This window comes from Chanodichthys erythropterus, chromosome 22 (assembly GCF_024489055.1).
Source record: "Chanodichthys erythropterus isolate Z2021 chromosome 22, ASM2448905v1, whole genome shotgun sequence".
NCBI classification, from domain to species: domain Eukaryota; kingdom Metazoa; phylum Chordata; class Actinopteri; order Cypriniformes; family Xenocyprididae; genus Chanodichthys; species Chanodichthys erythropterus.
The window spans coordinates 58,062-73,444 of record NC_090242.1 but is presented as its reverse complement, the minus strand read 5'-3'; the positions used below and the strand labels follow the sequence as shown (position 1 = coordinate 73,444).

The following is a 15,383-nucleotide window of genomic DNA, read 5'->3' as shown; positions in this document are numbered from 1 at the left end:
CATACTCAGACTGCCACTTTAGCCAACATTATAAATGGTCCGGTAAAAAACAGGGTTGCCAGATTAGTTTGTTTTCCAGCCCAGTAATTGTTTAAAATCCACAAATAATCTGACAATAAACGCCTAAATATTATCTATAATAAACAGTAGAAACAAATTCATAACAACAACATTATTGTGTCTCAGTACAATTTCTCAGTTTTCTATTTCTTTCTTTTGTATTAAAATAACAAAATTCCACCTGCCCAAGCCCATTTATTCACACATAGTGTAACCCGAAATCAACCAAATGGGTGGAAAACTGTCCAATCTGGCAACACTGATGAAGAATACTGGTGTAAAGTGTAAGGCACAGGTGTCAAACTCAGTTCCTGGAGGGTCGCAGCCCTGCAGAGTTTAGTTCCAACCCTAAATAAATGCACCTTACTCAGCTAATCAAGTTCTTAAGGCTTATTTAAAAGTTAAAGGTATGTTTGTTGGAGCAGGGCTGCGGCCCTCCAGGAACAGAGTTTGACACCTCTGGTGTAAGGTATTCAATTCTTAATATATTTTTTTCTCTCTCATCAGGTCTTTCGAATTTGCCTGCTCCTTATTCTAAACCTTGACCACACAGACAAACACACACTCACTCACACACACACACACACACACAATAAAGGCACTTATAAGAGCCACGTCTGTCCTGTTTACCTGTCTGTGCTGTAGTTTACTTGTCAGTCTCTTTTTAGCTCTCTCTAATCTTTATCTCTGTTTTTATCTTTATTTGTTTTATTTGATCATCTCTCCAGTTCTCTTAATAGTTCCTAAAAATCCTCTTTATTGTAACAGTTTGTCCATCTGTTGTTTGTTATATTTCTTGTCTAGTCATGACAAGGCCCAAATTCAGGTCCTGCCCTTCTTGCCAGACTCCCAATCAGGCAAGCAGGAAAACCTGTCATGTCTGCTTTGGAAGCCTGTCCACCAAAAAATAAATAAATGAAAAAGTGGCATCACTGGATGGCCAGTGGGGGAAATCTGTCCTTAAAAGCAGAAATGCTGGGCGTCTAATTGATTCTGCCCGTATTGCAGTAAGTAAAATAGTTCATATTTCATATTTTAGTGTGAAGTAAAACTGAAAGGCCATGTTTTTCACATACTGAATATCATACTAATATGATCTGGCCTTTACAAACATAGTCTTATTTCATACATGGAAGAATCCATCTTTACTTATAAATTTTGCTAAAGAGTTACAAAATTGTATTCTGTGTCAAGTATTAAGTAAGTCATGATGGCAATGGCAGAAACTAGCAGTACCTCTGGCCTTACCTTATATTGATGATCGATTGTATACAGTTCAAGAGTAATGTGTCTTCTAAAATAATCTTAATGAAACGTGTTATGGCTCATTTTATTGCATTGTTTTTCATTAAATAAAATTGCTTTTAACAGTGCTAATGTTTCTAATACTTCAGTGGGTGTTGCTAACTAATGTGTGATAACTGCTTTTGTTCATTTCAGGTGCAGAAACTTGAGGCTGTTGGATACAAGCCAATTTTATTTATTGGGAAACAGGACAAAAGGGCTTCAAATAAGTGGGTGGCAGATATTAGTACACATCTGCACCACACTCCTGTCACCAAAGTTCTTTTGGAGAAGATGCGGAGGGCTTATGAGTTTATCTTAACAAAAGGTAAGAGTAATGTTTTTGTTTAGAAATTATGGTTATTTAAAATACATGTATATTTCTCTGTTACTATGTACAAAGTAAACTTGTATTTTAGCAACCTCCACAGCACAGCAGCCAGAGAGTGTCGCCGGGGAGCAGCCGGAGAGCCAAACCATGGAGCAGCCGGAGAGCGTCGCCGTGGAGCAGCCGGAGAGCCTCACTGCGGAGCAGCCGGAGAGCATCGCCGTGGAGCAGCCGGAGAGCGTCTCCGTGGAGCAGCCGGAGAGCCTCACTGCGGAGTAGCCAGAGAGCCTCACCAAGCAGTCTGAACCCGTATTTGTTCTGAATCTTGTTCCTGTGTCTTCCTTACTCTCTCCAACCTTTCTCTCTCCTCCTTCCTCTGCTACTCCTACAACTGTTTTTCCTTCACTTTCTTCCCCTCCTCCACCTCCACTGCGGCAGAGGAAAAGAAGGTTAAACACCTTTACCGCGTCACACTCTACCACCCCTGTCTCTCCTCCATATCCATCTCCCTCTTCCATTTCCAAGCCTTTGAGTCAGGAGGTGCCACTGGTAAAGAACAGAAGAAAAGGTAACTTTTTGCATGGTACATCTTACTCCACACTATTAATAAATTTGCTCCCAGTCAAAGCTGACTTCATGTAAATTGGATTCATTCAGCTAACCAGGACATTGGTAGCCAGTTCACAGTATTTTGTTATTTACGTAGTTGTTTAACTGTGGTTTAGTGGCCAATGTCCAAGGGTTGAGGAAACCAATCCAGTACATTTTGCTTGATTGACAAAAACAGGGACAAATTCACTTTGACACAAATGGAAAAGACTGCATATCACCTCACATGTGAAATTATAAATATGGGCTTGTGTGATTCAGCTACAAAGCATGGCATTCATGGCTTAATAAACTTGTCTTTTCATTATTTCAGGTTGTCGAAAATGTAGTAGGCAGAAGGTTTTCCTTTTTGATAAAATAACTAGGGAAACGGATAAATGAGGTAAAATGTCTTATTAGGCCATGTGCTGGACTCAGTGACTGATTCTGACCTTTAAAACCTAATATCCATTGATTGCTTAAACAGTTAAAATAATTATTACTTGTGTTTGTTTATGTCTGTGTAGGGGAAAGCTGAATTGAAAGTTCACTGGTTGCCTTGCACTGTGTGGTAAGTCATGTTTTATTTCCTTTTTAATTCCATTTCAATGCAATGGATTAGTCCATTCCATGACCCAATACAATGTTGGCAAAGTTCAACTGCTGTCTTGCAAGCAGCATGGAAGTTCATGTCAGTGATGTCCAGTGTTGGCAAAGTAATGCATTACAATATTGCATTACTCCCTTAAAAAATGACTAATTGCATTACTTAGTTACTTTTTATTTGCATTACTTTTTCACCTGGGCTTGTTTGTTTGTATTTAATAACAACAAAAAATATATATTTTGGCAAATGTTTAAGGCTCTTTCACACCAAACGTGAAATTAATAAGCCTTAGGCAGAAGGAAATGCATATCCATTCCTGTACAGTGGAGGGCGTAAATGTGAGTAAATGTTCACATTTAGTCTAGATCAGGGGTGGCAAACCCTGGTCCTGGAGAGCCTCAGTCCTGCAGAGTTTAGCTTCAACCCTGATTTAAAAACTCACCTGATGTAGCTTTCTAGCAACCTTACAAACCTTGATTATCTTGTTCAGGTGTGTTTGATTAGGGTTGGAGCTGAACTCTGCAGGACTGTGGCTCTTCATGACCAGGGTTTGCCACCCCTGGTCTAGAACTACAACAACCATCATGTTCACACACCACACACAACACCTCTTTAGCACTTTATTTCTCTCAACTTTAGGACAGGAGAGGTGTCAGTCAATAAATGTGAAAAAGTAACTTGTGTTATTTATTTGAAAAAGTAACTTGGATATTTTGTTATATGCTCCCTGATCTTGGTAGTAAATAATCCTCTGAGGTAGCCTGTAGAGAAACTGGTGTGAGGTCGATGGTCAGTACTCTGATTTAAATAGCGATGAGGTAGAGGCATTGGGAAGAGCTAGATCTGGCAGGCATGCCCTTGAAGCCTCTGGTCTTGCATCCTGAGGATGAGACAGAAAAACAAACAGAAAGGTATTGGTGCAGGTGCCATTCACTTAAAAAAAAGAGTTATAGAATGTAAAGTGTGTGTGTGTTCTTGTATACATGGTTGTATACAAGGACACAAATGTGTATAATGACATGGGTATTACAATGTAAACATGGTTTATGAGGACACACTAAACAGTGTTTTTTTGAAATTCAAAAATGCAGACAGTTTCCTGTGATGGGTAGGTTTAAGCCAGGCACACACTGAACAATTGTAAGGCTTATTATGACTGTAATTTGATACTTACGACTGATCATGCCCAAGTGTGTCAAGTCATAGCCAGTTGCGTTTAGTCAGTGTTTACAGTCGCATTTAAATTCCTTGTGTAAGTATTTAAATGTGCTTTAGTCGAAGAAAACTGTCTTTGTGTGTTGAGCTCAGAATGTTTCAGCTAGTAGTTAAGTGTGTCCCTGGCTATAGGGGCAGAATATACAGTTTGCTAATGTAGAATATACAGTTTGTACAGTATAAAAACATTATGCCTATGGAATGTCCCCACAATTCACAAAAACAAACGTGTGTGTGTGTGTGTATAACTGAAATGAGTCTTGAGTTTGGTTGTAAACCTGACTGTCTCTAAATTTGGAATGCTTGGAAGACTATTCCATAGTTTCAGAGACAAATGGGAGAATGATCTACCTCAACTTTATTTAGAATATTATATGAAGATCTTGGAATTCTGTGATTGAAGCGGACACAAGGTATTGTTGGTAATGAGGAACTGGAACATCCAGTGCTTTTCAAGTAATTAATATCATTTTAAATTAGTTGACAAGCAGCCAATGTATTGACAATAAAATGGTGCTGATGTGATCATATTTTCTGCTTCTAGTAAGTGGTCTAGCGGCTACATTTTGAACTAGCTGAACTAGCAGCATGTGTCATATTTTAGCAAAAGTTCTAAGATGGACAATCCTGTTGTACATGTGCTGGAAATGTGATTTTCAAAGGACAGATTGCAGTCGAGCATAAGATCTGTGTTCTAAACTGTTCTGGATGACTTAACAATACATCCACTGAGAGGCAAATTAATCACCTTGCTTTTGGAGGTTTTTTGGACCAATAATTAATACTTCTGTTTTGCCAGAATTTCTTAAATAGGATGATGCTGGAATTTGTTTGCATTAAAGATGAGAGCAGTGACAGCAGTGATAATAAAATGCATGAGGAAGATCAGAGACAGAGAAGAGCAGTAATAAATATTAGTGAAGAGGAGAATAATGTAGAAAGGCAATGGGATCAAGATGCAGCCACTACCCTTATCCCGAGTCTGTAGTACTGCAAAATCTGCTTGGAACACAATATGATAACATGCTGAAATTTCTAAACTTATTCTGCTTCTGCAAGTCAGATATAGCCACTTTTCAACTAATCCAATAGTGTTTTTACTCCTAACAAATATGAGATTTTCCTCAACCCACTAATATAACTTAATCCCTCAGTTTATCAGAAACATTTTGAAATCACTAAATTTGAAAGTACATGGCTTTCAGTGTACAGAAACTGTATGGAAACATGTAATATTAAAAGTAACTAGTAACACTAGTAATTAAAGCTGCCAGACCGTGTACTTGACTAAAAAGTACAATATTTAAATCTGAGATGTAATGTTGTAGAAGTATAAAACTGTGTAAAATGAAAATATGCCAGTTAAGTCCTATTACCTCAAATTTGTATTTTAAATTACTAAGTACTTTGTAAAGTAAATTACTGAGTAAATGTGCAGTTACATTCCACCACTTGGGTTATCCAGGATTAATGCTGCTTTAACAAGCATCGTTAAATGTCATCTCTTTAATTTAAACATGACAGTGATCTTGATTTTTGCTCTGTGTTCTAATGACATTATGTACATTTATGATGTTTTACAGTGGCAAAACCTGGGATGACACATGGGAGCCTGCGAGTGAATTCCAAAACATTGTGCCAAAGTCCCCACATCCCAACCAGCTTTCAGCATGACAACATCACCATAAACACCTGGACTCATCAATCACCCTTCAATGCAGTTTATTTTTGAGTGTTTTTGCTGTTCTTCAGTAAAGTTTTTGCACAGTAACCAGTCTCTTTTAGCGTTTATTTTCTTACAGTTGTCTTTTTAAAAACTTTTTGCTTTTGTCATGAACTGCTTAACAGTTAACAGTGTACCTTGCGAGATCATAAGTTTGTTGTCTGTGAGCATAAGCTCATAAATACCAAAAAATACTCCAAAAGCTACTAAAATGTCACTCAAATGTTGCAGTCATATATTAGATGTGAATTACTTTATTATTTATAATCATAATTGTAATTACCAATTTGTTTTCCTTGCATTTAGTTTAGTTTTTGGCTTATTTAAAGGGAAGAAAATAACATGTTTCCTGATGGCAGACTTGCATCTCCTGGACAGAGACAGAGAGAGAAAGGCTTTAAAAAGATTTTTATTTAAAGCCTGTTGGGTCACAAGTATTTTATGTTTAATAGATTAATTTGTCTCTGTTAAAAATTACTGCATGCTAGAATAACTATCACAGTCATTTTCTTTTTGTAATAAAAAATTAAATATTTTGATATATTGTATTATTTATTTCACATACAGTGCACAGCTGCAACAATTAAGTTGGCTTAAAAAAGCCAACTTACTGAAATGCTTATTAAACTTATTATTAATGGTGCTTGCCAAAGGCAAAGCTCCATTCTTATTCTCCTGCATACTTATTCTTCTTCTTCCACTTTTTTTTCTGCGCACTACTCCTCCCGCAGCGTTTGTCCTAGACCCATGAATGAGGTGTCAAATCGACCGGCTCATTGAGGACAGGTGTGCTATGACTTTTATAAGCGATCAGACCAACGATGTTCGCACAGCGGACGAAAAAGCGGCCAAAAAGTCCCATTGACTTACATTGAAAAATTCAAATTCACGAACATTCCGTCTCTCTCAACTGTCACTTTCTCACACACACTCACACATACAGGCCCTTAAAAGCCTTTCTCTCTCAGACACAGACACTCATTTTCTTCCACTTTTATTTCTGCGCGCTACTCCTCCCACAGCGTTTGTCCTAGACCCATGAATGAGGTGTCAAATCGACCGGCTCATTGAGGAGATATGTGTTATGATTTTTATAAGCGATCGGACCAACGATGTTCACACAGGGGGGCGAAAAAGCGGCCAAAAAAGTCCCATTGACTTTCAATGGCGGAATCTTCAGAAATTTGAATTTCAACTGTCACTTTCTCACACACACTCACACACGCAGGCCCTTAAAAGCCTTTCTGTCTCAGACACTCATTTTCTTCCACTTTTATTTCTGTGCGCTACTCCTCCCGCAGCGTTTGTCCTAGACCCATGAATGAGGTGTCAAATCGATCGGCTCATTGAGGAGAGCTGTGCTATGACTTTTATAAGCGATCGGGTGTACGATGTTCGTCAGGCGGGCGAAAAAGTAGCGAAAAAAATCCCATAGACTTTGCATTGCGACAAACTTTGACGAGTCATTGTTCCGAGCGAGAATTTCATAGAAACATGTGGGTTACCACGTTTGAAGAGGCTGGCAAGCTCTGTCAGCCCATACCTCAATATGGGGTGTAAGTTGTACCCCTGGGGCGCAAGAGCTGCCCAAAATTGCCCCATAGACATACTATGGTGAAGCCGTGCCCATGAACCAGGAAGTACTGTGTTTTTCCTACTATGGGAAATTACATAGGGATTTTGTATTGAACATAACTCTGGATTGCAGTGTCATAGAGACAAGGGGGTGGGCTCATTTTACTCAGGCAACCAATCAGTCTCTCCGGATCATTGTGAAGCTATCAAGCCACGCCCTAGCAACCATATAGAGCACCTTAGTAACATGCTCCATAGACTTCCATTGAACAAGATCAAAGGAATATCTTTGGATAGGAGTGTCGTACAAACATGAGGGTGGGCTCATTTGACTCGGGGCAGCAAACTGCCAATCACAAATCACCTTAAAGACATCATAGCCACGCCTTAGCAACCATTTAGAGCACCCTAGCAACCCAAAGCATAGGCAGATATCTTCAAATCTGAATATCATAGAGGCATAGGGGTTGGTTTATAGCATTCATACTGGCAAGCAGCCTTTGGTTTATCATTACTGGCAGCTGCCAAGCCACTCCCTAGCAACCAAACAGAGTACCTTAGCAACCGTTTAGCAATATCTATATCTCTGCATCAGAGCATCATAGAGACATGGCGGTTGGCTCTTTTGACTCATGCTAGCAAACTGGACTTCCAACATGCTACACATGCTAGCAGTTAATAGCTACATGCTAATAGTGATTAGCTAAGTGCTAAAGTGGGCTGAGAACACGCCAGGAACTCTATAGAAACTCCACAGTAACTATCTGTGACAACTACCAACCACCTAGCAACACCCTAGCAACCACCCAGGTTACCATAGCAACCGCCTAGCAACCACCCAGAACACCATAGCAACTGCCTAGCAACACCTTAGCAACCACCCCAAGTACCTTAGCAACCGCCTAGCAACCGAGTGTCGAATTTTGCCACTGCAAGCACCATTCACATTTTCTTCAGGAAATGTACATTCTAGTTAAGTTGGCTTGAAAAAGCCAACTTACTGATCTACTACTTAAGCTTATTATTAGGGCTGGGTATCGTTCAAAAATTTTCGATACCGAGACGATACCGATACCTTGACTTCGATACCGATACCTAAACGATACCTTTTTCGATACCAATTTTATAAAAACTGTTTAAACAAGATTACATAACCTAAAAAAAAAATCTTTGGTTTTATATTTTAACTTTGTTGACTTTTTTTCAGACTCAAAGACACATCTCCTGAGCCACTGCGGGGAATAAAAAAAGCACAAATTAACAAAATTTACCCAATACAATAAATCAGTGCAAAGTTTTAATAAAGTTTAGTTTTCAGTGCAAAAATTCAGTATGTGAGGCTCTTTTTAAATCACTCAGCAATTGTTCTTCTTCAAAAAATTAATTATTATTAACAAGATCAAAGCGGAAGTAAGTGACGCAAGTTCGTTGCGTCTTACCGTGAAATAAGAGTTCTGTGTCTTTATTAAAATCAACACATTAATGATTCATCTCTCATCCACCCGCAATTAATTTGAATGTTATTTTTTTTTAATAACTTGGCCCGACCCGCAGATTATCCGCAGTATCAGGAGGACGCTGATACCCCTTTTTCAGCAGAATTGTTCGCGTTCTGGAACCAGAGGCAGAGCCTGTGCTCGTGCAGGCGAACGAGCCTGTCATGAACCGGTCGCGTGTTTCCATAGAATTGAGCGAAGAACGCTGATGTAAAGCTGCTGTGTGTTGTACCTGTCCATAACTAGACTACAAAAACATTGCGCGTTCCGCTGTTTCTGCAGGCAGTGCGACACTTTTGTTTTCTGTTAACAGCATCTGTAGTGAACCGGCTGCTCACATAAACAGCCGTTTCTCACCCGTCCATTCGGAGATAAACGGAAAACGAAACCGTTGATTCACTCGCCCTCTCGCACATAGGGTCTCTCTCGCGCGTATAGTTTTATATAGTTAGATATAAATAATAATGTAGCGCAACGTTACTTGCTCCTCAACGAGACAGCGAAAGCATTTCTCCGCCCCTCTACTCGGCTCCATTCTGAGGTACCGAAATTTGGTACCGAATGACAAGACACTTTTCGATACTCGATAGTATCGAAGCAGTTCGATCGGTACCTAAAAAGTGTCGAGTTCGGTACCCAGCCCTACTTATTAAGTTGGCTTGAAAAAGCCAACTTACTGTAATCCTATTTAAACTTATTATTATTATTAATGGTGCTTGCCAAAGGCAAAGCTCCATTCTTATTCTTCTGCATACTTATTATTATAATTAATGGTGCTTGCCAAAGGCAAAGCTCCATTCTTATTCTCCTGCATACTTATTATTCTTCTTCTTCCACTTTTTTTCTGCGCGCTACTCCTCCCGCAGTTTTTGTCCTAGACCCATGAATGAGGTGTCAAATCGACCGGCTCATTGAGGAGAGGTGTGCTATGACTTTTATAAGCGCTCGGGTGTACGATGTTCGTCCGGCGGGCGAAAAAGTAGCGAAAAATCCCATAGACTTAACATTGGAACGAACTTTGATAAGTCATAACTCTGGATCACAATGTCATGGAGAGAAGGGGTGGTCTCATTTTACTCAGGCAACCAATCAGTCTCTCAGGAAAACTTTGAAGATATCAAGCCACGCCCTAGCAACCATATAGAGCACCTTAGTAACAAGCTTCATAGACTTCCATTGAAAAAGATCAAATGAATACCTTTGGATAGAAGTGTCGTACAAACAAGAGGTTGGGCTCATTTGACTCGAGGCAGCAAACCGCCAATCAAAAATCACCTTAAAGACATCATAGCCACGCCTTAGCAACCATTTAGAGCACCCTAGCAACCCAAAGCATAGGCAGATATCTTCAAATCTGAATATCATAGAGGCATGGGGGTTGGTTTATATCATTCTTACTGGCAAGCAGCCTTTGGAGTATCATCATTGGTAGCTTCCAAGCCACTCCCTAGCAACCAAACAGAGTACCCTAGCAACCGTTTTGCAAGATCTATATCTCTGCATCAGAACATCGTAAAGACATGGGTGTTGGTTTATATTGTCAAGCAGCCTTTGGAGTATCATCATTGGTAGCTGCCAAGCCACTCCCTAGCAACCAAACAGAGTACCCTAGCAACAGTTTTGCAGGACCTATATCTCTGCATCAGAACATCGTACAGACATGGTGGTTGGCTTTTTTGACTCATGCTAGCAAATTGGACTTCCAACATGCTACACATGCTAGCAGTGAATAGCTACATGCTAATAGTGATTAGCTTAGGGTTTAAACATGACACAAACTATTAAAAATGTGTTAGCATCATGCTGGTAGCATGCTAATTGTGTTAGCATAATGTTAGTAGCATGCTAATCATGTTAGCATCATGCTAGCAAACATGCTAATCATGTTAACATCTTGTTAAAAACATGCTAGCAACATGGTAATCATGCTAGCATCATGCTACCATTATGCTAATCATGTTAGCATCTTACTGAAAACATGGTAGCAGCATGCTAAGGGTGTTAGCATCATGTTAACAACATGCTAATCATGTTAGCATCTTGTTAAAAACATCTTAGCACAACGGTAATTATGTTAGCATCATGCTAATCAAGAGTGCCGAGTTTTGCCACTGCAAGCACCATTCACATTTTCTTCAGGAAATGTACATTCTAGTTAATGGTGCTTGCCAAAGGCAAAGCTCCATTCTTATTCTTCTGCATACTTATTATTAATGGTGCTTGCCAAAGGCAAAGCTCCATTCTTATTCTTCTGCATACTTATTATTCTTCTTCTTCTTCTTCTGGACACAATTTCTGCGCGCTACTCCTCCCGCAGTTTTTGTCATAGACCCATGAATGAGGTGTCAAATCGACCGGCTCATTGAGGACAGGTGTGCTATGACTTTTATAAGCGATCGGGTGTACGATGTTCGTCCGGCGGGCGAAAAAGTAGCGAAAAAAATCCCATAGACTTTGCATTGGGACAAACTTTGATGAGTAATAGCTCCTAACGAGAATTTCATAGAAACATGTGGGTTACCACGTTTGAAGAGCCTGATAGGCTCTCTCAGACCATACCTCAAAATGGGGTGTAAGTTGTACCCCTGGGGCGCAAGAGCTGCCCAAAGTTGCCCCATAGACATACTATGGTGAAGCCGTGCCCATGAACCAGGAAGTACTGTGTTTTTCCTACTATGGGAAATTACATAGGGATTTTGTATTGAACATAACTCTGGATCACAATGTCATAGAGACAAGGGGGTGGGCCCATTTTACTCAGGCAACCAATCAGTCTCTCAGGATCATTGTGAAGCTATCAAGCCACGCCCTAGCAACCATATAGAGCACCATAGCAACAAGTTCCATTGACTTCCATTGAAAAAGGTCAAATGAATATCTTTGGATAGAAGTGTCGTACAAACAAGAGGGTGGGCTCATTTGACTGGAGGCAGCAAACCGCCAATCACAAATCACCTTAAAGACATCATAGCCACGCCTTAGCAACCATTTAAAGCACCCTAGCAACCCAAAGCATAGGCAGATATCTTCAAATCTGAATATCATAGAGGCATGGGGGTTGGTTTATATCATTTATACTGGCAAGCAGCCTTTGGTTTATCATTACTAGCAGCTGCCAAGCCACTCCCTAGCAACCAAACAGAGTACCCTAGCAACCGTTTTGCAAGATCTATATCTCTGCATCAGAACATCATAAAGACATGGGGGTTGGTTTATATTGTCAAGCAGCCTTTGGAGTATCATCATTGGTAGCTGCCAAGCCACTCCTTAGCAACCAAACAGAGTACCCTAGCAACCGTTTAGCAAGATCTATATCTCTGCATCAGAGCATCATAGAGACATGGCGGTTGGCTCTTTTGACTCATGCTAGCAAACTGAACTTCCAACATGCTACACATGCTAGCAGTGAATAGCTACATGCTAATAGTGATTAGCTTAGGGTTTAAACATGACACAAACTAGTAAAAATGTGTTACATCATGCTGGTAACATGCTAATTGTGTTAGCATCATGCTAGTAGCATGCTAATCATGTTAGCATCATGCTAGCAAACATGGTAATTATGTTAGCATCTTGTTAAAAACATGCTAGCAACATGGTAATCATGCTAGCATCATGCTAGCATTATGCTAATCATGTTAGCATGTTGCTAGCATTATGCTAACATGATTAGCATCTTTCTAAAAACATGCTAGCAGCATGCTAAGGGTGTTAGCATTATGCTAGCAACAAATGCTAATCATGTTAGCATGTTGCTAGCATAATGCTAACATGATTAGCATCTTTCTAAAAACATGCTAGCAGCATGCTAAGGGTGTTAGCATAATGCTAGCAACATGCTAATCATGTTAGCATCTTGATAAAAACATCCTAGCAGGACGGTAATTATGTTAGCATCATGCTAATCAAGAGTGCCGAGTTTTGCCACTGCAAGCACCATTCACATTTTCTTCAGGAAATGTACATTCTAGTTAATGGTGCTTGCCAAAGGCAAAGCTCCATTCTTATTCTCCTGCATACTTATTATTAATGGTGCTTGCCAAAGGCAAAGCTCCATTCTTATTCTTCTGCATACTTATTATTCTTCTTCTTCTTCTTCTGGACACAATTTCTGCGCGCTACTCCTCCCGCAGTTTTTGTCATAGACCCATGAATGAGGTGTCAAATCGACCGGCTCATTGAGGACAGGTGTGCTATGACTTTTATAAGCGATCGGGTGTATGATGTTCGTCCGGCGGGCGAAAAAGTAGCGAAAAAAATCCCATAGACTTTGCATTGGGACAAACTTTGATGAGTAATAGCTCCTAACGAGAATTTCATAGAAACATGTGGGTTACCACGTTTGAAGAGCCTGATAGGCTCTCTCAGACCATACCTCAAAATGGGGTGTAAGTTGTACCCCTGGGGCGCAAGAGCTGCCCAAAGTTGCCCCATAGACATACTATGGTGAAGCCGTGCCCATGAACCAGGAAGTACTGTGTTTTTCCTACTATGGGAAATTACATAGGGATTTTGTATTGAACATAACTCTGGATCACAATGTCATAGAGACAAGGGGGTGGGCCCATTTTACTCAGGCAACCAATCAGTGTCTCAGGATCATTGTGAAGCTATCAAGCCACGCCCTAGCAACCATATAGAGCACCATAGCAACAAGTTCCATTGACTTCCATTGAAAAAGATCAAATGAATATCTTTGGATAGAAGTGTCGTACAAACAAGAGGGTGGGCTCATTTGACTGGAGGCAGCAAACCGCCAATCACAAATCACCTTAAAGACATCATAGCCACGCCTTAGCAACCATTTAAAGCACCCTAGCAACCCAAAGCATAGGCAGATATCTTCAAATCTGAATATCATAGAGGCATGGGGGTTGGTTTATATCATTTATACTGGCAAGCAGCCTTTGGTTTATCATTACTAGCAGCTGCCAAGCCACTCCCTAGCAACCAAACAGAGTACCCTAGCAACCGTTTTGCAAGATCTATATCTCTGCATCAGAACATCATAAAGACATGGGGGTTGGTTTATATTGTCAAGCAGCCTTTGGAGTATCATCATTGGTAGCTGCCAAGCCACTCCTTAGCAACCAACCAGAGTACCCTAGCAACCGTTTAGCAAGATCTATATCTCTGCATCAGAGCATCATAGAGACATGGCTGTTGGCTCTTTTGACTCATGCTAGCAAACTGAACTTCCAACATGCTACACATGCTAGCAGTGAATAGCTACATGCTAATAGTGATTAGCTTAGGGTTTAAACATGACACAAACTAGTAAAAATGTGTTACATCATGCTGGTAACATGCTAATTGTGTTAGCATCATGCTAGTAGCATGCTAATCATGTTAGCATCATGCTAGCAAACATGCTAATTATGTTAGCATCTTGTTAAAAACATGCTAGCAACATGGTAATCATGCTAGCATCATGCTAGCATTATGCTAATCATGTTAGCATGTTGCTAGCATTATGCTAACATGATTAGCATCTTTCTAAAAACATGCTAGCAGCATGCTAAGGGTGTTAGCATTATGCTAGCAACAAATGCTAATCATGTTAGCATGTTGCTAGCATAATGCTAACATGATTAGCATCTTTCTAAAAACATGCTAGCAGCATGCTAAGGGTGTTAGCATAATGCTAGCAACATGCTAATCATGTTAGCATCTTGATAAAAACATCCTAGCAGGACGGTAATTATGTTAGCATCATGCTAATCAAGAGTGCCGAGTTTTGCCACTGCAAGCACCATTCACATTTTCTTCAGGAAATGTACATTCTAGTATTGTAATTACTATTCACCTGAACAAAACTTTGGCGCGTAACTCGTCCCGCACCGTTTGTCGTAGACCCACAAATGAGGTGTCAAATCGACCGGCTTATTGTGGAGAGGTGTGCTATGACTTTTCTAAGCGATCGGGTGTACGATGTTCACACAGCGTACGAAAAAACGGCTGAAAAAACTCCCATAGACTTAACATTGGGTCAAAATCTGTGAGATCATATCTTTGGATCAGAAGGTCATAGAGACTTGGGGCTGGGCTCTTTTGATTCGGCCAGCCAATAAGTAGTGACACAGCAACTTCATGGCCACACCCTAGCAACCAATTACAGCACCCTAGCAACCGAGTGGCGAATTTTGCCACTGCAAGCACCATTCTCATTTTCTTCAGGAAATGTACATTCTAGTATTGTAATTACTATTCACCTGAACAAAACTTTGGCGCGTAACTCGTCCCACACCGTTTGTCGTAGACCCACGAATGAGGTGTCAAATCGACCGGCTTATTGAGGAGAGGTGTGCTATGACTTTTCTAAGCGATCGGGTGTACGATGTTCGCACAGCGTACGAAAAACGGCTGAAAAAACTCCCATAGACTTAACATGGGGGCCAAATCTGTGAGATCATATCTGTGGTTTAGAAGGTCATAGAGACTTGGGGCTGGGCTTTTTTGACTCGGCCTATCAAGCAGCCAATAACTATTGACTTCATAGCCTCACCC

At 40.3% G+C, this 15,383-nt stretch overlaps 1 long non-coding RNA gene across 1 annotated transcript; it reads left to right on the top strand.

The window, feature by feature from the left end:
* Nucleotides 1-1,524: 1,524 nt before the first annotated feature.
* LOC137013283 (uncharacterized) lies at nt 1,525-6,173 on the top strand. The gene is made up of 5 exons (XR_010893692.1): nt 1,525-1,672; nt 1,764-2,240; nt 2,595-2,663; nt 2,788-2,831; nt 5,666-6,173. It is a non-coding gene; the product is annotated as an uncharacterized lncRNA (long non-coding RNA).
* Nucleotides 6,174-15,383: the final 9,210 nt, after the last annotated feature.